Consider the following 19,961-nt stretch of genomic DNA (forward strand, 5'->3'; position numbering starts at 1 on the left):
TTCTTTAAAACTTCACAGCTACTATGTACTTCTTAATATTATATTTTGCATTTAATTTGTGATTTTTAATAGATCATGAAAAATATGGCATAGGATCAGTTTCAAATTTAATTTTAAATTACAGGTTTATTTAAAAAAAATATTATCTTAGCTGACTGCCAGGACTTAAATCAAAGGGGAAGCTGTCAAAGGAGAAAACAGGAAAAGGAACAATTGCAAAGATGAGACACCTGAGGCAAACAACTTCAGGTAAACAGCAAGAGTCATTGCTTAGGAAGAAGCTATCTACCTGGCTCCATCCAGGCGTGGTGTACGCTTCCCAAGGCTGACAGCCTAGGATCCTAAACCTTAAAATGCTGGCCTCAGGAAGGAGGAAGGGTGAATGGGTTGGCAGCAGACTGAGGCTGACCCTCAAACTGACTGAGAGACACAGCTTAGATCCACTTATATGCATATCGGACTTTCTGTTGTGTTAACCTGTTATCCTAAATATTGTGTTCTCTTTGGCATTTAAATACTACTTTGTATTAAAGATGCTGGTTTTGAGTCACTTAAATCAGCAGCTGTCACAGGTCCCTGGAGAAAAGTAACTTACAGGTGCCTGAAACAGTTGGGCCTGTTGGGTTAACACATTGGCAAACAAAAGGCTGCGGCCCAGAAATCCAAGCTAAGAGTGTTTAGCCTGCATGGTTCTACCCAGAGTGAGGGGTATAAAGCCAGGCCTGGCCTGTGAGGGGTGCACTAAAGAGGAACTAAAAGGGGTCTAAGGCATGGAATGCCCTGTAGATGTTACAGTAGGTTTTTATCATTAAAAACTGTAGTGGGATGCCAGCCCACTGTGGAGTTCCCAGCACTAAGAAACTGGCTTATAGCACCTGTAGTATCAAACAAAGAGTGTTCTCCTTTCCAGATGTGCCAGAGGGGAAGACTAATGACATCACGGTGTCCTAATAGTACAGCAGGCCTTTCTTTGCAACTTGCAGTGTTTCTTTAATTTCACTGCTGCTTAGAAGTAGTAAAACTGATACCATTAAAAGCTTTCCCTTTCTCATTCTATTCAGCCTTATTGAATCTAGAACAGAAAGAAGAAAGTTCCAAGTCCAACATGAAGTCACAATGTGTTTAAAATCTCCTAACAGGATGTGGCACTACTCTAAATTAAGTGTACAATACGTGTAAGCCTTGTAATATATTATAAAGAGATTGAATATCACGTCAAATAAATGGCATCTTAAATATCTACCAAAACATACTATTCATATGCCCTGTAAATATATTTGTTCTGCCATAATAATAAAAATTGAAAGATTAGTTACAGTGAGGAGGACAGTATGATAGCAGCACCTGATAGTTATGACGGTATGAATGTATTGCCACCCTATACTTTTAGGCCAAGATTTTTGAAAAATTTCTAAAATTAGGCTTCTATGATCTTATGTAGGCACCTAAAAATGGTCTCATTGAGCTGGTGAATACTCAGCACTTTCGAAAATTAGTCAACATTTTTATGTACCTCCTTAAGGACTTGGAGGAACATAGACTTTTCTCCCCTCTTCTTTCACAGGAATAAATACATAGGATGAGTTGATGGCTAAACAGAATTGCTTTGATTTCTATGGCACAGGAGAACAGCTGCACTTTCAGGTAGCACATTGCAAATATGTCTGTAGGAAGTATAGCTAGTCATACTCTGAGTGGCTGTGACTGGCTGCTCCTCCTACTCACTGGAGGATCACTGTTGTATTTGCAGCTCTCTAAAGGGAAGATGGGTTTGAGGCTTTCTGTGGTGTTGGACAGAATGTGCTTCATGGACAGAAAATGGGACGAGACCTATGTCCAGAATTATGAGGCTAAGGACTTTTCAGGACCCTGTTTCCAAGCTGGTTTATGACTGGGGACAAGTGCATTGAGACAGAACCACTGCACGGGTGATTACAGAAGAGGTTGCAATGCCACATCAAAACACTCAGACTAACTCAAAGAGGGGCCCAAAACCAAACCTGGTATTTGAACAATCCCAAATGTGGAAGTGAAATGCCAAGTGGGTCCAGACTTTATTGTGCCTCAGGTCCACCCCTACTAACAATAAATGAATGTCCACATCCGACATTTTCATTGTATTTACGGAAATGACATTTCAGTAAATAAAATGGTTTGTCTCTCCCTCTTTCCCCCCATTACGATGGCCCATGTTGCCGAGTTGGAGTAATCTGAGGAGGAGGAAGAGGGCTGGAATGCAGCACAGTGGCTGCACCAGAGAAAAGGCCCTTCTGTTTTACTTGCCAGATATTAAAAAAAAAAAAATCCTAAAGAATTGTTCTGTTGTCTTCAAAACACTTAAAACAAAATGCAACAAAGTGGCATTGAATATTTTCTCTTCCTCATTCTTACTTGGGGAAAATAGGCTCATTCTGAAAAATAGAAATGATCAGTGAATGGGTATCTCTGCCTTCAGGATCATGAAGTAAGACCCTAATGAGTGGACTTCTGTAACATCTCGATTTGTAAACAACATGCTGCAACTTTAAACGGATTTTTTTTATAGTGTTCAAATTAATTACCCACAAGCTGCAACTTTCACATCTAACATCTGGACTCTGTTTTTTCCCATTGCCATTCATGTTTTGCAGTGTATGTAGCGTAGTGTCTGAGGTGGCTTATATGCAGCCTTTTTGTGCTTTGTAGACTTCTCATGGCTAACAGTGAGCTAGACCATTTAAAAATATACATGCAGATTAGTCCTGTGATGAATGATGTGCTTTGTCTTCCCCTCACAACTTTTTCTTGTTGGAGAATTGAAATTTGGAAGACTACCCACACTCAAATTTACGTGTTTTAAAAAAAAAATTCTCAGAAAAATTATTCGGAGCAAGGAAGGGGAGAAAAGGCAGAAAAAAGCTTGTGCATTTTCCTAGAAACCTTGCTTCAATTCTTTCTTTAGCATATTTTTTTAAAAGATAAGTTATGTGAAAATGTATTCTCCCCTTTCTGTGTACCATGCTCACTTTCTTCTGAAGAATCATGGACTGACTCACATAATGATAGCTCAGAGCTGAAACCAGATAAACTATGAAGTCTGACATATATTGCTTGCCGCACCCACACACACAAAAAGGAGATCAGCATCCTTGCATGTTGGACTGAAATAATTAGTCTATTCTGTTACATTAAATGCTCAGTCATCCTTCTTAGGTCTGGTAAAAGTTTTGGCAGCTGTTTCAAAAATGAACTTTTTCATTATAGTTATAAAGATATAAATGCAGGCTTCCATACCTTGTTACAGTGACAGGTGAGTAGAAAACCAAGGCTGTGTAATCTGAGGACTATTAATTATCAGATCAAATAATAGATTACAAGAAGTGTTTGAAAATAGTTTGTAAGAAGGAATGTAGCTTCCAGATTGCAAATCTTGCAGATCCCTTGAAGTTTGTTCAGATGCTACCGACTGTGTTAAATGTGGGATAGTTCTTCACAAAATGGTCAGTGGTCATTTGGGGGGCAGCATTTGGATCACTACATAAGATAGAGTTTGTGGGTCTATTGATTATTATTAAGGGGGGGTGACAAAGGCGTTGAAACCTCTCATTTAAACTACCTAGAATCCCTAGAACTCCAAGTTTGAATCCTGACAGAATTGACTCAGTCCCTTATGAGCTCCATGCAATTCACTGTGTGAGGGTCTTTTGGAAGAGACCTTAAAACAGCTACAAATGTGAATAAAAGACCCCAGCAAAGTTTTCATAAGGCTAATCATTTGCTCATGTACAGTTGGAAATATCCAGCCCTCTTTCCATTTTTGTATAGTTTGCTGCTTTCAGCCTAGCACAGAGCAGTGCCACCTTCACAATGCATCTGAGCTCTATCAGCCTGGTGAACAAGACAGCAAAGGTTATCTGGTGTGTCACTGAGCTACTTATGCATGATGTGTGCTGAATGCTGCAAATACAGTCGCCATGCTGCGCTGCTAAATGTCACAGGTACATCCTAACATTTGTTAATTCAATAGAGTGTTAATGACCGTAAGCATCTCACCAGATGGCAGCAGATGAAATTGTTAATGTTTATATTGCTATCCTGTACTTAAATGTATTAACTGTATAGAGTTTTGCATAATTTTATCATAGCATATCAGACCATCTGATGTCCTACCTAGGGCAGTGACCAATACCTGACGCTTTTTAAAATGCAGTGCTGAAAAGCAACTGTGTAAACATTGCTTCATATTGCTCAACATATCTGATCACTGTGGATTCTGTTTGTTGTAAGATGAAAAGGTTTTCTTCACTACTGCTAACTCTACAAAGCCAACGCAGCTCAGGGAACTGGATTCTAACCTTTCTCAATTACACCTGTACAAATCCATCTGAGGGCAATGAGGGCCTGATTTGGCTTGCAGAATCTTTATTACTGGTGATGCCCAAGAAAGTAAGAAACTGGCTTTGTACTTAGATCCCTTGTTGATTTTGTAGGGCTGCTAGTTAAACAGTGTTAACTGTTCTAGACATATAACTGGGATTTCTTGCACCTTACTCTCAAGCATGTGGGGCTGACCACTGTTAGAAACAGGAGTCTGGAGTAGATGGAGCATGGGTCCGATCCTGTATGGAAATTCTTGCATCTCTTATCAGACAAAGAGTTCATAAATTATGCAACATTAAATATATAGGGCCTAATTTTGTACTGGTAACGATGCACAAATCATACTTGTGCTCCAGGTTGAGTGTATGGAGCTAGCAGTTTAGCTATTTTTTAACGTGTATTCAGCAGATCATACGAAGATTATTGGGATAAAATAAATATGGGGTCCCCAATGTCACTTGTAGAGTTATTTCTCATTGTAGAACTGCACTTTAAAGTATTTCTGCAAATCATGATTTGTAATTGTTCTGCCTTATCCCTTTCCTAATTTTGCTCTTTATTAGCTTTCAGCTTTCTGTCTCCTGAATTTTTGTTCTTTGTTCAATTGTATCCTCCTTAAAGCTAAGAGTGGGGTCCTGATTCTTCGTTGCCCTGCACCTTGCATAGCCATTTACACCAGGGCGAAGTAGATGTAAAATATTACCATTCTGATCAGGTAGCATTTTACTTTCATTTTGCACTTACCTTGAACGTGTGGAAATGACTGCACAGGCTGCAGTGCACTAGAGAATCAGGCTCTGGATTAAGATGTGCAGCAACTAAAGTCTTCACTCCACATCCGCTTACAGTATGCCTGATCCTCTTCGTACATCCGTCATTTCAATATGAAACTGACAATAATTCATCCCTTTTTCTGAGGAGTTTTAGAATAAGAACCATAATAATTTTCTTTTTTTTTACAGGGAGTCTTGGAGCTGAATCTCAAGGAATACATTCAGACTTAGATGTCTCTACCACTATTGTTAGGAATGAAACATGATCCAGGAATGTGATGTATGTAGACTGTTATCACTGGAATAAACACTAACTGCTGTACCCCTAATTAAAATAGGTATTTATCCCTACTGTATTCCTTGCAAGAAAACAATAAGATACATAAATCTTAAACAATTTTCTAGGAAAGCGAATGGTGCAAATTCACCTAAACCTTTGTCTGGTGGGTTTTCTCTAGAAATGGTAATAAAAATCTTTAAGAAACTAACAAATTATAAAGTTCATTCATGTTAGCAATTTTTTTACTAAATACATTAATTTGTACATCTTTATTCAGAATATATTCAAAGAAACATGAACTTGACATTTATCTCAAGTGTCAAGAGCATATGCACGATGCACAGCAGATGTTTTCTAAGGGCTCAGAATGCATTGCCAAATTTTCAGTGCAAAATGTCTTAGGTTTTGGGTGCGCACCCTTCCCCCCACCCCCGACAGGTTTAGTGCTAATGTTCTAGTGCCTTGTGGTATAAAGAAATGCAAGTTGATTTGTGATGCCTGAGAGCTTGGTGATGATATTTGAACATTTTGATCAGTTGTCTTGGTTTGTTAAATTCAATCAATATATTGGATTCAAGGGTTTTGGGTTTGATTGATTTGTAATTTTAAAACATAATGGCTCCCATTTAACTATTTGATCGTGCTAATTGCTTTACTAATTTGTATTTAATTATTTTTGTATGATGGTGGGTTACAGATATCAGTAGCTATCCATGACACCGCTATTATTATTCCTTACAAGAAGCTTTTGTAGAAGTGTAATGGTTTCTTAGGTAGTGGTTTTGCTTGGCTCTAAGGAAGAAACTTCTGTGTTTAAACATTAGCCATTTTTGTTATGTATTATTAAGTATTCATTAAATTAAAACATAATTCATACATTTTTTTCCTTTTTGGTCTGCTAGAGCCCTTTCTTTTGTAAAGGGGACAGCTCTGGGCCCAGCCTTCCAGAGGAAGAGCTCTTAAAAAAATAAGAGGCTAACGTACTGCTTCTTCCAGAGGTTCTAGTCCTGAAACTGCCAGGAGTTCCTTCAAGAGACAAGGTGGTAAAGTACCGTAATATCTTTATTCAACCTATGTCTGTTGGTGAGAGAGACAGGCTTTTGAGCTTACACAGAGCTCTTTCTCAGGTCACTTTAGGAGTTCCTTCAGCAAATGCTCCATCTTTTTATGTGCACATTAAGTCCGGAAATCTGTCAGGCTCTTGTGGGGACAGTAAAGAGGAGGAGTTTGAAAAAGACACCATAAGACAATCTCCTTGTCAATTTTCCTGATCACCTAAAGATTTGGCGGTGTCATCATCATTTATATCTTCTCTGGAGGATTTCAAGAGGTTTCAGGCTCTGCTTGCCAGAATATCTAGTGCATTTAATCTGGAGCGTTCTACAGTACTGGAGAGATCACAACAGATCTTTGATATTTTGAAGCCCCAGCAACAAGCAAGAGTGCTGGGTAAATAGAGTCTGACAGATACTTGTGAACAATGCCAATTTTCATCACTCTGACCTCAAAATAAGGCTGATATTTCTCTCTGAAGTTCCATCCTGTTCCACGGTGATTTGGTTATTTTTTCCAGTGTGTCCCACCTCTACTTGTGTGAGCAGTGAAGATGAGGGAGAGTCTAGGAAAAAGCTGCATAATAAAGAAGCCAGAAAGTTTAGATCTTCTGGAGAAGAAATCATCATCCTCAGTAACAACTCAGATGCAAGAGATACATTCACAGGCTCTTTTAGCTAAATATGCTTTACTTAGGGCTTGTCTTCACTATCGGGGTAAGCTGACCTAGGTTACGCAACTCCAGCTACGTGAATAACATAGCTGGAGTTGACGTACCTTAGGTTGAGTTAGTGTGGTGTCTACACCATGGGGTGTCAACGGGAGAGACTTACCTTACTCTTCTCGTTGGGGGTAGAGTCACGAGACCCGCTAAATCGAGACCTGCTGCATCGATTGATACAGAGGGACCTAGACAAATTAGAGGATTGGGCCAAAAGAAATTTGATGAGGTTCAACAAGGACAAGTGCAGAATCCTGCACTTAGGATGGAAGAATCCCATGCACTGCTACAGACTAGGGACCGAATGGCTACGCAGCAGTTCTGCAGAAAAGGACCTACGGGTTACAGTGGATGAGAAGCTGGATATGAGTCAACAGTGTGCCCTTGTTGCCAAGAAGGCTAATGGCATTCTGGGCTGTATAAGTAGGGGCATTGCCAGCAGATTGAGGGACGTGATCATTCCCCTCTATTTGACATTGGTGAAGCCTCATCTGGAGTACTGGGTCCAGTTTTGGGCCCCACACTACAAGAAGGATGTGGAAAAAATTGGAGAGTCCAGCGGAGGGTAAGAAAAATGATTAGGGGGCTGGAGCACATGACTTATGAGGAGAGGCTGAGGGAACTGAGATTGTTTAGTCTGCAGAAGAGAAGAATGAGGGGGGATTTGATAGCTGCTTTCAACTACCCAACAGGGGTTCCCAAAGAGGATGGATTTAGACTGTTCTCAGTGGTAGCAGATGACAGAACAAGGAGTAATGGTCTCAAGTTGCAATGGGGGAGGTTTAGGTTGGATATTAGGAAAAACTTTTTCACTAGGAGGGTGGTGAAGCACCCTAGAGAGGTGGTGGAATCTCCTTTCTTAGAGGTTTTTAAGGTCAGGCTTGACAAAGCCCTGGCTGGGATGATTTAGTTGGGTTTGGTCCTGCTTTGAGCAGGAGGTTGGACTAGATGACCTTCCGAGGTCCCGTCCAACCCTGATATTCTAAGATTCTATGATTGCTGCAGCATCAATCTTCCTGGTAGTGAAGAGAAGCTTTTAGTCTTTGTGGGTACATCTACACAGCAGTTAAATACATGCAGATGGCCCAGGTCAGCTGGTTAGAGATAAGGGGCTATAAAATTGCTGTGCAGCTATTTGGGCTTGGGCGGGAGCCCAAACTCTGGGACCTGTGATGGGGGAGGATCCCAGAGCCCGGGCTCCGGCCTGAACCCGAACGTCTGTACCTCCATTAAATAGCTCTGTAGCCCAAGTCCTGCAAGCCTAAGCCAGCTGACACCAGCCAGCCACATGTGTTTAATTGCGGTGTAGATGTACCCTGAGAGGTTTTCCTTGTCCTGTTTGTTTTGGTAGGTACAGAGCCAGGCCTCAGAAGCAAGAAAGAAAGAGAAAAAAAAAAAACCTCTCCAGCTGGAACCTCTTTGGTTTCCTCAGCACAGCAGCAGATTTTGGCATATGCCTGTAAGCCTTCATCTGACCACTTACTCCCTTTCCCTTCTCCCTTCAGGGACTGTCTTTTTCTTAAAAGCATAGAGAGGAATTGCCTTTGACAAATGGGTGATGGACTTTATGCAGTAGATTATTTCATCCTTTTCTAGTCCATGACACTCCAACCCACCTTTCCCATCCCTATTCTCGAAAGTGGTGTGAAGTGAGGTAAACATCTGCTCTCAGTTAATAATAGAAAAAGTTTCTTAATACTATTGGGAAAGGGATCTAATTCCTGAAATTTCTTTGTTCCCAAGAAGACAAAGGACTTTTTCCTATTCTGTATTTCACACATCCAAATGGTGATTTCAGCTCATTAACTCCACTGTGGGTAAGAGGGAGGTGGAAATGACCCTTTGGAAATTAGAGTCTTGGGTTTAGAAATCCTGAGGGGAAAACCCTAGAAAGTTACTTAGATTGTGAACTCTTTGACACAGGAGCCATCTTTTTGTTCTGTGTTTGTACAGCACCTAGCACAATGGGGTCCTGGTCTATGACTGGGACTCATAGGTTTCATGTTAATACAACTAATAATAAATAATGCAAAACTGAGCAGAAGGCTTGGTCTGGCCTTTATTTTATTAATAGAGACAAACACCTGAAAGAGGGTGAGTTTGTTTGGTTTGGTTTTTTACTAGGGCTGCACAGAAAGCAGAATTTCCTTGTTACCGAAAAGAAAAAAGATTTCAAAATTTATTTTATTCAGAATCAGTGCGAAAACAATTTTTTAAAATGTATATGGGATGTGGTATTGGGAGACATGGCACTTTTGAAACCCCATCTGAAAAAAAGAGGAAAATGGGCGATCTCTTAAAATAGATGCAAGAATAGCAGCAAGAACCTCGGGAAGCTTAGGCTGCACCCCAGCAGAAAGCATTCTGGGAACAGGTGTTGGAGAGACCCTTTTTACCTGGACGCACTGATCTGGCTGCCAGTAAGTCCCAAGCTATCCCTACCCAAGATGGGACAAGATGATAATCTAAAGAGGTGCCCTGGCCGCTACTGAGTAGGTGAGAGTAGTTCTAAACTATCCATTTGTCTCCTTTGAAGTGGGAAAGGCACAGTCTGTGTATCAAGCCGTTGATATGGAAGCTCTTACAGACTACCAGAGTATCACAGCTCCCATTCTGGAACAATTGAAGATTTCAGAAGAGAGGTACAGACAGCAGTTCCAGAGTGTGCCCTTTCCTTATGGATTTTTTGGTGCATACCTTTGCCCATTACTAAAGGGACAGGCTGACTTACTGGTTCAAGCCTGACTATTGTCAATAGAAGGAATTTATGGACAAAACAGCACTTGAGCAGTACTGAGTCTGTCTGTGGATGTGTGGGCTAAGGTGTGCTACTAGCAGTCATCTACAGTAGTAAAGGTTGTACAACAGATGGTATAACATGTAGAAGGTAAGCCACCAGAGGGACCACCATGGCCTGGTTGCAATTTAGAACTGGAAGACCATTGTGGAGAGCAACAACGGGGTTTAAGGAGTCCAGGAGAAAGCCAAAAGGGAGAAGGGTACTTGACCACATCACAATAGTGAGCCATTAGTCCCTCCAGTGGCCTCTTCTTCCTGTGACCAACATAAGCACACAAAAAAAGTTCTGTCCCTATGCAGAATTGTGACTAAGGAATCCAGTGGCACCTTAAAGACTAACATTTATTTGGGCATAAGCTTTCGTGGGTAAAAAACCCCATCTGAAGAAATGGGCTTTTTTTACCCACGAAAGCTTATGCCCAAATAAATGATAGTCTTTAAGGTGCCATCGGACTCCTCGTTGTTTTTGTGGATACACACTAACATGGCAACCCCTCTGATACTTGACTAAGGCAGATGTCTTTCTGAGGTCACGGGGTTCAGAATCCCCTAGGAAGGCACAGTGCCCATGCAGTTAGAGTAGTGACTTGCCTGATGAACTCAAGGTGAACCTAAATGTTGGTGGAAGAGGAATTAGTAAGCTCTGAGTTGCTGCAGGCTAGACACCTGTGTCCATGGGCATTTGAGGACATATCCTTCAGCTGTAATCCCCGTTAGAGGATCAGGAAGGCCAACTCTGGGTTACAGGGTCCTTATCATTACCCTGGATAGCTGTCATGGGGCAAAACTAGACACACCTTTATTGTCCCCTGGGCACTGGAGGTAATAGGACAAGCTTATTATTGCAGATGGTGTGGAGTTCACACTCCACAGGACAGCAGCAATACTATGAAGATTGATCCTGCCCTTAGAACTCTGATTGGCAGACTGGAGAAGATGTTTTCTCCACCCATATTTCCTGTTTCCGCCTTCTGATTGAAGGATGGGATGAGCGCACAGTCTGCAAGAAAAGGCACATGGTGCCCTGGTTCTACAGAGACACAGCATGCTGAGAGTCTGAGTACAAAGCTGGGAGACAGGCCCAGGGAGCAGTCTGAATGCATGGTTCCTATGAGCCTGCACCACACCTAAGTATTAGCCACAGCCCAAAGGGAAGGAGGTTACTTACTTTGAGACTTAGGAGCTGCGGCTGGAGTTGAGCCTGTTTGTGATTGATAGAGGTAAAGTTCCTTTTAAGCATCAGAGATTTGTTATACTCCCATTTGTTTCATTTGCCAAGAGTGAAGCTGAATGCAGTTTAAATTGAAAAAGTGGAAGAATTTCATTAAACCCTGTGAACTGTTCTGTCCATGTGACTGAGTTGCTTCTATCCTAAGTCCCCTTGTTCCCTGTTTTTTCTGGTGTCTCTTCAATAATACTCCCTCAATGGAACATGGGCCATCTGACTTCAGCCTCACTGATCATGTTACCTCTTCCCCATTTTACAAATATTTTAATATAAACATTAAATACAAATAATTAAACACACGAGTCCCTTTGGCCACATGGAATCTTGTCTTTAACACAGACTCAGCTTGTTACATGGTCTCTGAGATAGTTTCGCTTCCTCAACAAACTACCACATCAGGAGCGACCTATCTCTTTCTTCCTGTCACCTGTCTCCAAGTTGCAGCAAACTATCTCTCTGAGGAATCTTCTCCCTCCCTATGGAGCTGGCCTCTGGATGGTTTTCTGTCTCTCCATTCTGTGATGGTCTCTGTAGTCTCTCTCTCTCTGGGTGTTGTATGTCCTGTTCCTTTGGATCATTGTCCCTCTTGTGTAGTCACCTTGTATAAGCTGGGTGCCACTGCACCACTCACAACTCCATTAGTCCTCTCCTTCTGGTGTGTCTCTAATGGCTGGATCCTCACAGGAATGCCTGTCTCCAGGGCCAGTAGGTCTTTGACTAACCTGGTATACTCTAGAGTCTGCACTCTCCGATTGTTGGCCATCTTCTCTTGGCAGTGTCCCCATCCTTCTGGCTGCAACAGGTCCCTCCCCCCGCCCCCTCATGGAAACTCCTCACATTGGTATATTGCAAAGCAGAAAACTGGTGGTGTGAATTGACCTCAGGTATATACAGCAGAAAATATTGCAAAGATGGAATAATTGTAACATTTTGATGCACTTGGCTTTGGGACAATGTTTTTCATGATGTGGTAACTCTAGTTCAGATCAGAAATCAATTTGAACCATTGCCATTTTAAGACTGGTGACTGTTTCAAAACCAATGCATAGTAAAACCAACAGATATGTTGTGGCCCCACTGGTTCTTGTAGATTGCAGTGTGCTGAAGGTGATAAGTTTGTGCCAGATGCGTCTACTGGGTCACTAGACAATCAAAGGTGTTACATACAGCTTCTGCACACATGGGTACCTTCTGTTCATCAGCCACAGAACTATGTGAACATTAAACTGCAGTGGCAGCTGTTCTCTTGCTCTCCCAGTGGAGAGACAGCTTATCCATGTTAGCAACTTTTATAGAAGAATAAGCAAAAAGAGAGAGGAAATAGAAGCAAACGTCCCATGAAAAGGATGAGTTTCAGTTATGAAAACCTCCAATGTGTATGCTGTTTTCATACTACCAGGGTATCTCCTGTACTCCCACAGCCTAGTGTTGTTACTCCTAGTGCATGGTAAATATAAATAATGCCCTAAGGAGTTCGTCAGCTGCAGCAGCTTTTCAACTGTAAAATTTACGGACCAAAATGTTCTACATGTGCAACATTGAAATGCGCAATATCAACTGAAAACACAACCTGTGTATATGTTGACGGTATCTTAAGAATGATTTGCGTTTTATTTTTATTTTATTCTATACTGTATTTTAAAAATTATTCCTGAAATGTGGCATTTATCCAAAGAAGGATCTGCAGTTAAACTGAGACAATATTTAGGATTCTAGAATCATAGGACTGGAAAGGACCTCAGGAGGTCTTCTAGTCCAGTCCCCTGTACTCAAGGCAGAACTAAGTATTATCTAGACCAGGGGTGGGCAAACTACAGCCCGGGGGCTACATCCGGCCCTTCAGATGTTTTAATCCAGCCCTTGAGCTCTCACCAAGGAGCAGGGTCCAGGGCTTGCCGTGCTCCACACGTGCTGTGGCTCTGCACAGCTCCTGGAAGCAGCAGCATGTCCCCCCTCCGGCTCCTACACATAGGGGCATCCAGGGGGCCCCACACGCTGCCCCTGCCCCAAGCACTGTCTCCTCAGCTCCTATTGGCCCGGAACTGTGGCCAATGGGAGCTGCCTGGTCACGCCTCCACGTAGGAGCCAGAGGTGGGACATGCTGCTGCTTCCAGGAGCTGCTTGAGGTAAACGCCAACTGGAACCTAACCCCCTCCTGTACCCCAACCCCCTGCCCCAGCCCTGATCCCCCTCCCATCCTCCGAACTCCTCAGTCCCAGCCCGGAGCACCCTCCTGCACCCCCAACCCTTCATCCCCAGCCCCACCCCAAAGCCCGCACCCCCAGCTGGAGCTGCACCCCTCTCTGCACCCCAACCTCTGCCCCGCACACTGAACTCATTTATGGCTCTACCCCAGAGCCTGCACCCCCAGCTGGAGCCCTCACCCACTCCCACATGCCAACCCCCAATTTCGTGAGCATTCATGGCCTGCCATACAATTTCCATACCCAGATGCGGCCCTCGGGCCAAAAAGTTTGCCTACCCCTGATCTAGATCATCCCTGACAGGTGTTTGTCTAACCTGCACTTAAAAATCTCCAGTAATGGAGATTCCACAATCTCCCTTGGCAATTTATTCCAGTTGTTGACAATATAGGAGCAAAACCAACTTTGATTCATGGAGACAGGGACGTGGCAAAAACCTATTTGCTTTGTGTATCCTCTGTAATGTAAGTTTTTCATATAGGTGAGTTTGGTTTTGTGTGTGTCTGTTTGTTGAAATACAAAAGCACATGTGTACAATGTGAAGTAATTTCAGAATTGGTAGCTCTTTTATATTACCTTTCATCGAAGAATCTCATGGTGCTTTAAATAGGCAGAGAGAAGTCATAGCATCTCTAGAGAGGAAATCTTGCTTGAAAAATGTCTGTTTCTGCAAGTGACAGGTACAATAGACAGATCATCAGAAGCTGTGGTGTGGGAGGGAAGAGGGAACAAAACCCGTCTCCTCCCCATATCTGTCCTGGCTAACTAATGCAGAATCAAGAGGGAGGACAGTGAGCTTTTCCCACCTTATCACCTCCTATCTCTAGCACTGAAATCCTGGCCACACCCCCATTCTTCATGCTGACTTACCCTCCCAGTCTGCTGATTTCTTGTTAAACTCTGATTGCAAAGAGTTAAACTGTTTCCATATGTCCAGTATGAGAATAGTGTGTGTAGCCCTTGGCAACCACAGCTGAATCCAGCTGCAGCTGCTACCTGTGTGTTCCTCTCTGTGAGTGTGTGTGTGCGCGCAAGCACAGTGACATCTGAACCATGCCCCGATTGTGTCAATGAAACTGTTATGTCTTTGTTGGGGAGATATTAATTCTGAAGCAATTATACCCCCCCCATCTGCTCAGAGCTGACCACGGATCATGTCAAACAATATACAACACAGAAGAATGCAAATAAACTTTAGTCTGCCTAGCCCAGCAAAGCAGTTAGCCGCCCACTTGCAAGATACTAAACTCTTGTACACATGATACACAAAGAATGCTAGCTAGTTTCACCAATCCCTTCAGACAAAAATAAAAAAAAAGAAAAGAAAAGAAAAAAAAGAAACCAACCTGATCCTTGTCTTTATATCTGTGAGGTTGGAGTTCTTGCTAATAAAGGAGCTTTTCCCATGATGCAGTGTGATAAGGATTGGCCTACATGTAGCCCAGCAAGGCACTGCTGATGTTTTCTTGATTAGGTGTCTTATCTTCCATTGAGCTGCATCTGATGAAGGTTGCTGACAGCGTAATGGCAGGGAAAGCGTCGGACAGCTCCATAAAATGGCAGCTATGTTATGACATGTCAGCCAGGACCTGGTGGATGGTAAGTTGGCATGAAAATGTTTTTTTTCCTCCCCGAAAGATTTTTTTCCCCCTTTTCTGAACTCCTCCTTCATTGTTGCAATGCACGTGTTATAAAGTTCAGAGTCTGTGCAAAAGTTTCAAACACAAGTTCAGTGACTTTGTGGAATCCCTAAACTTCACAGTGCATTAAATAGAGTTTCTCTTCTATTGTGACGGGGGTATGGGCCTTCTTTTTAAAAAGGCAGCAAGGACAGCATGAGATTTTTCTTCTTTTAAAAAAAAAAGGCAAAATGCAAATTTTACAGTGTGCACCAAGCTGGTTGGTGTGAGAATGTGGAGGTAGAAGCAGTCACAGAAAAAGAAAGCAGCTATGTCATCACATTCTTGGCTAATTGTTCTTGAGTTGGTCTTAAAACAGAAAAATCTGCCTCTTTATTCTGTTTCCTCTGAATAATTATTTAGAAAGTGTATTGTATCACATTGTGAGCTGCTTCCTAATCAGTATGCATTTGTCCCCCACGCTTCCCCTTAATTTGGAGTCCTCCTCCCTTACAATGAATACAGTAACTGGAGCAACTACTGATTAATATGCCGCTTGGCATAATTAAATTTAGTTAATGAGCCTATGCATATTCAGTCCATTTTTTTCTTTGTGTGGGCAAGCGTGGCTTTTTTGTTCATATTTATACAGCTGCAAATGAAGGATAAAAAAAAAGAGAGAGAGAGTGAAAGAACCCAGGGAGGAGTGGACCCTGACAGACAACTTTTTATTGCTACAGGGTAAAGGAGTCAAATTTTACTTAGATCAAAATACTGTGGCCAGGAGCAAGTATTTTGGAAAGAAAAGCTTTTCTTCTCACCAGTGCTACATGAAGTTTTCTTCATATACTGATTTTTGTAGACAAAAGGTCTCTTGTATGAAAAGCTATGCCATGAATGGGGACCTTCTGCTGGCTAACATTCCATTATGAATATTAATTTCATTCTTGGGTTGCTTTGTCTGGTCATGTATTTTTACCCTTTTCATTCCTTCTTTGATTGCCTTTGCTTGTTTGTCTGGATAATTATTATGCTTACTGCATGGGCTGTTTTTTTCACAATTAGTACAGTGCTGAGACAATAGGCACTTTATTCTTGGCCGGTGGGTATGGGGAGCACCAGTGGATAAGCACATCCCAGTCCCTGGATAGAAGGAAGCTGTCTGATTATTACTGCCTTTCTACACTACTTTGCAAGGACTTTATTCTTTTTTCTAATGGTGAAGGTTTTCTATGAGCCTTCAATAAGGGTGTCATATATTAAGGGAGTATTTAATTTAAATTATGTTTGCTGCTTGTGATCATTTCTGTACATTTTCAATGCAGAGAAGGAGAGTTTTTCTGTCTTTGCTACTTGTTGAGCTACTGCAGTTTGAGCTATCATGTTAATTTTAAAAGGTTAGTTACTCAGGCAAAGAGAGCGAGTGATCAGCTATTTTGTGAATCAGCTTTTGTCAATGGGACTAATACTTTATGGTAGTATATTTAGATTCATATTTAAAACTTTAATCAGACTTTAGTACTCTATGTACGTAGATTATTGAAATGAGTTATTAAAGTGGCTGACATGTTCAGAGGAAGATACTCTAAAATGTTTGCATTGAAGATTTAATTAATCTTGCTTGTTCAAAGGTTTTTGGGGGGTTGAGCACTGTTCCTTATTTTAATAAAAGTTTCTGTATGGATAGTTTTCAGTAAGCTGGCATTGCTTCAGTGGTGGTGGTGGGGAGAATCAATACTTTCACTACATGCATATTTTATCAGGAACTCTAATCTGTAAAATACAGATAATTAACTTAAATGTTATGCCATTAGTGTGTCTTGCATGTGTATTTTTAAAAGGGAGCTAAAAATTCATCACAACTTAATATTGTAGAGAATCAAGTGATTGTTGATAGATGCTTTTTATTTCAGTTCATGTTTTTTATTTATATGTTTATAATTGTAGGACCTGAGGCAAATTCGTGCATACAAACATAGATTATTTTCTCTTGTAGTAGGTCATTATTTCTCATGTTTGAACTTCATAATGTACAAATTACTAATGCAAGAGTTTGTTTATATGTCCATTATTCACTCAAAGTTTATGTCAGGAAAATGCAGCATAAATAAATCATGAAGTTTTGAGTACAAAAAAAAAAAAGCATGAGTTTGTTTTCTTTCCTGTATGATTGGGAATGTTGAACTGCAAATGCTTCATGCAGAACAGGAAATATTATACTACAATCCTTGCTTACAGTTGTAAAAAAGTTAATTAACAAACACTATTATTACAAACATCATTACAAACATGTTCTTTCATTAAGGATAAACTATGTATTTAAAATCATAATGCAGCATGGATGTTCAAAATCAATTTTTGTGAGAACATGCCTAAAAATAACACCTTTTAAAAAAAGTTTAAATTTCTTTTTTTTTTAAATTATCAAGGAAACAATGTTCTCTTTCCCTCTCTCTGTCATTGTTGTTGTTAAATGAGCTTTTAATAAGTGAAGTCTGTGTCCTCGGCTTTACTATTATAGTACTGTTCAAGTGTTTCCTATCTTACTATTTCATTCGGACTCTTCTATTTTGTAGCAATAATAAATTTCATTTAATGAGGAAAAAATCAAGCAAACAGCAGTTATACACTTTCTCCATCTGTGGGTTCTTCAATATGGGCATGTTTTACTAAAACATAAGGGAGAGAAACTTTTATTGAGGCAGCAATAAACAAGTGTAAGGGAAAGTAAACATCAATATATTTTTTAAAAACATAAACTGTCAACTAGATACACGTGAGGTTTGTGTATAATCTTAGTTCTATAGTGTGTTTATTTTTTCATATAACTTTATGATAGGGGGAATCATATATAAATCTCTTAAGAATATGGTACGTAGAGTTATATGTATTGTATGTATAGAAAGACAGACTTTCTGATGTTTTAGTAAAATGTTTCTATTTATGAAGTAATGAGATAGACTTCATGAATGTTATGATACTTATGAACACAAAACACTTTTTCTTACATTTAATTTTTGCATTTAATTTAATAGGATATTGCCAACAGCTTACCATATACAGTTTTGTGTGTTGCCGGTAATTTGTTGTCTATTCTAATAGACAGTGAATAAACCCAACAAAATCTTTACTCTAATCTCAAAATATTAAAATTGTATATGTGCATATCAGAGAGGGAGAGAATTTTAAAAATTCATGGTTTTTAATAGATAGCCTAAAAGGTACTGAATTCATAAATCAGTAATAAATGAAATAATCCAGTGGTTATTGGAACACCCGGATTTATTGCAAATACTGCACATTTCCTTTTAATGTAATGCCTTGATCATAACAAAATTTAAAAATGTTTATCAAGAATTCACTTTATTTTACACCTTGAAAACACTATACTTTAAATTTAAAAAAGAAAATATCTTGTAAGAGAGCCATCATCTCAATATTAATATTTCAGACTTTATTAATAGCATATATAACCTTGAACAAGGTAGTATGCTTTAAAAAGACATAATATATCTTAACATTAATAATGTGCAAGGGTGAGTCCAATTTTAGGTTTAATAATAAGGCCAAGCTTTAATGTACTTTTTGGTTTTACAAAACTGTTAATCACATTCCGAGGGAGTTGCAGTCTGTCAATATTTTGCAGCAATAGATCTGTGCAGTTTTCTAATTTGGATTAAAATGATATTCACAACACATCTCCATCAATTGTTCAGATGTGCAGCTTGTTAATGAATCCTTTGTTCTCAATAATGACTTTTAATTAAATGATTTTGAAACAAATGTCAATGCAACAGCGGACATATTGAACATGCTGTGCTTATTCATGGATCTAAGCACAATATCTTCATTCTATAAATTTCAGAGGAAGAAGGGCTAAGTGGATAGGGTAGCTCAAGGTTACGTTCATAAGCTATTGTTCAATTTACCAATTTACCTTACATTCTTAAAAATCTAGATCCCAACAGTGCGCATACTTAACTACAAAATCACATATGAACCATGCAATAGAAATGTTTTTTTCTATTTGACTAACTACAAGGTTTACAAATATTAAGATCTCGTGAACTTGTTTGGATCTTGTTTTATAAATCTATCCCGGGCTGTGAATAGATCCTTTTATTTGTCAATCAAATCAGGTATATAGCAGTCTATAATATAAATGTATATAGGAGTTTGTGTATTATATTAATTATATGTGCTACTAAATTAGATTGTTTTGAATCAGAAACCTTTGCCCACAGATCTGTAGAAGCTGCAACTTGAATACATATTCCTTTTTAATTTCTAATGTTCTTTGTGGAAAAGAAGAATTCTATTAAAGCTCCTGGAGAAAATACTAATATTACAAATAACAGCACTGCTCAGGTAGTGACATTTCTTGTTTCACTAAGGAAATGAAAACCTAAAAGTAACTGGGAATTTAATTTGCTGTCAGAATAAACTTGTCTACGGGACAGGTGTTGCTCACAGAGGTTTCAATATTAATATTTAATATTAGTTATGTGTTGTGATTTAAAAATTGGGTATTCTTCCCCAAGAAAAATGTGAGTGTACTTGTCTTGACAAGCATGGTTTTCAAATTCCTCCACTCTTTTTTTTGGACACTTACAGAATTGTACATTGCATATTTAAAGCAGATATGTCTATTATTTCCTCTCAGATTGGCTGCTGTCATCAGTATGGTCAAATAGCTGCAGGAAGTTCTGAGTGAAACCCTAAATTTTTCAGTTCTTATTACATTTTTGTGTCCACTAAGCCAGCAAACTTACAATTACTCTATTCCTATTATTTTTTACCATTTTCGTAGAGCTAGCTCATAAACATATTCCTTATACCCCAACTGCTTTGTAAAAGTAATTTTGATTACATGTATGTGTTAATAAAAATCAGCTCTGACTAAAACTGCTTGTTCTTGCTGGTTT

At 39.9% G+C, this 19,961-nt stretch overlaps 1 long non-coding RNA gene across 1 annotated transcript; it reads left to right on the forward strand.

Moving 5' to 3' along the window:
* The first annotated feature begins 132 nt into the window (after nucleotides 1-132).
* On the forward strand, nucleotides 133-5,435 carry LOC120407552. The gene is made up of 4 exons (XR_005600104.1): nucleotides 133-249; nucleotides 1,565-1,644; nucleotides 3,805-3,977; nucleotides 5,322-5,435. It is a non-coding gene; the product is annotated as an uncharacterized LOC120407552 (long non-coding RNA).
* The last annotated feature ends 14,526 nt before the right edge of the window (nucleotides 5,436-19,961 follow it).

Source organism: Mauremys reevesii, linkage group 6 (genome assembly GCF_016161935.1).
Source record: "Mauremys reevesii isolate NIE-2019 linkage group 6, ASM1616193v1, whole genome shotgun sequence".
Classification (NCBI taxonomy): Eukaryota; Metazoa; Chordata; order Testudines; family Geoemydidae; genus Mauremys; species Mauremys reevesii.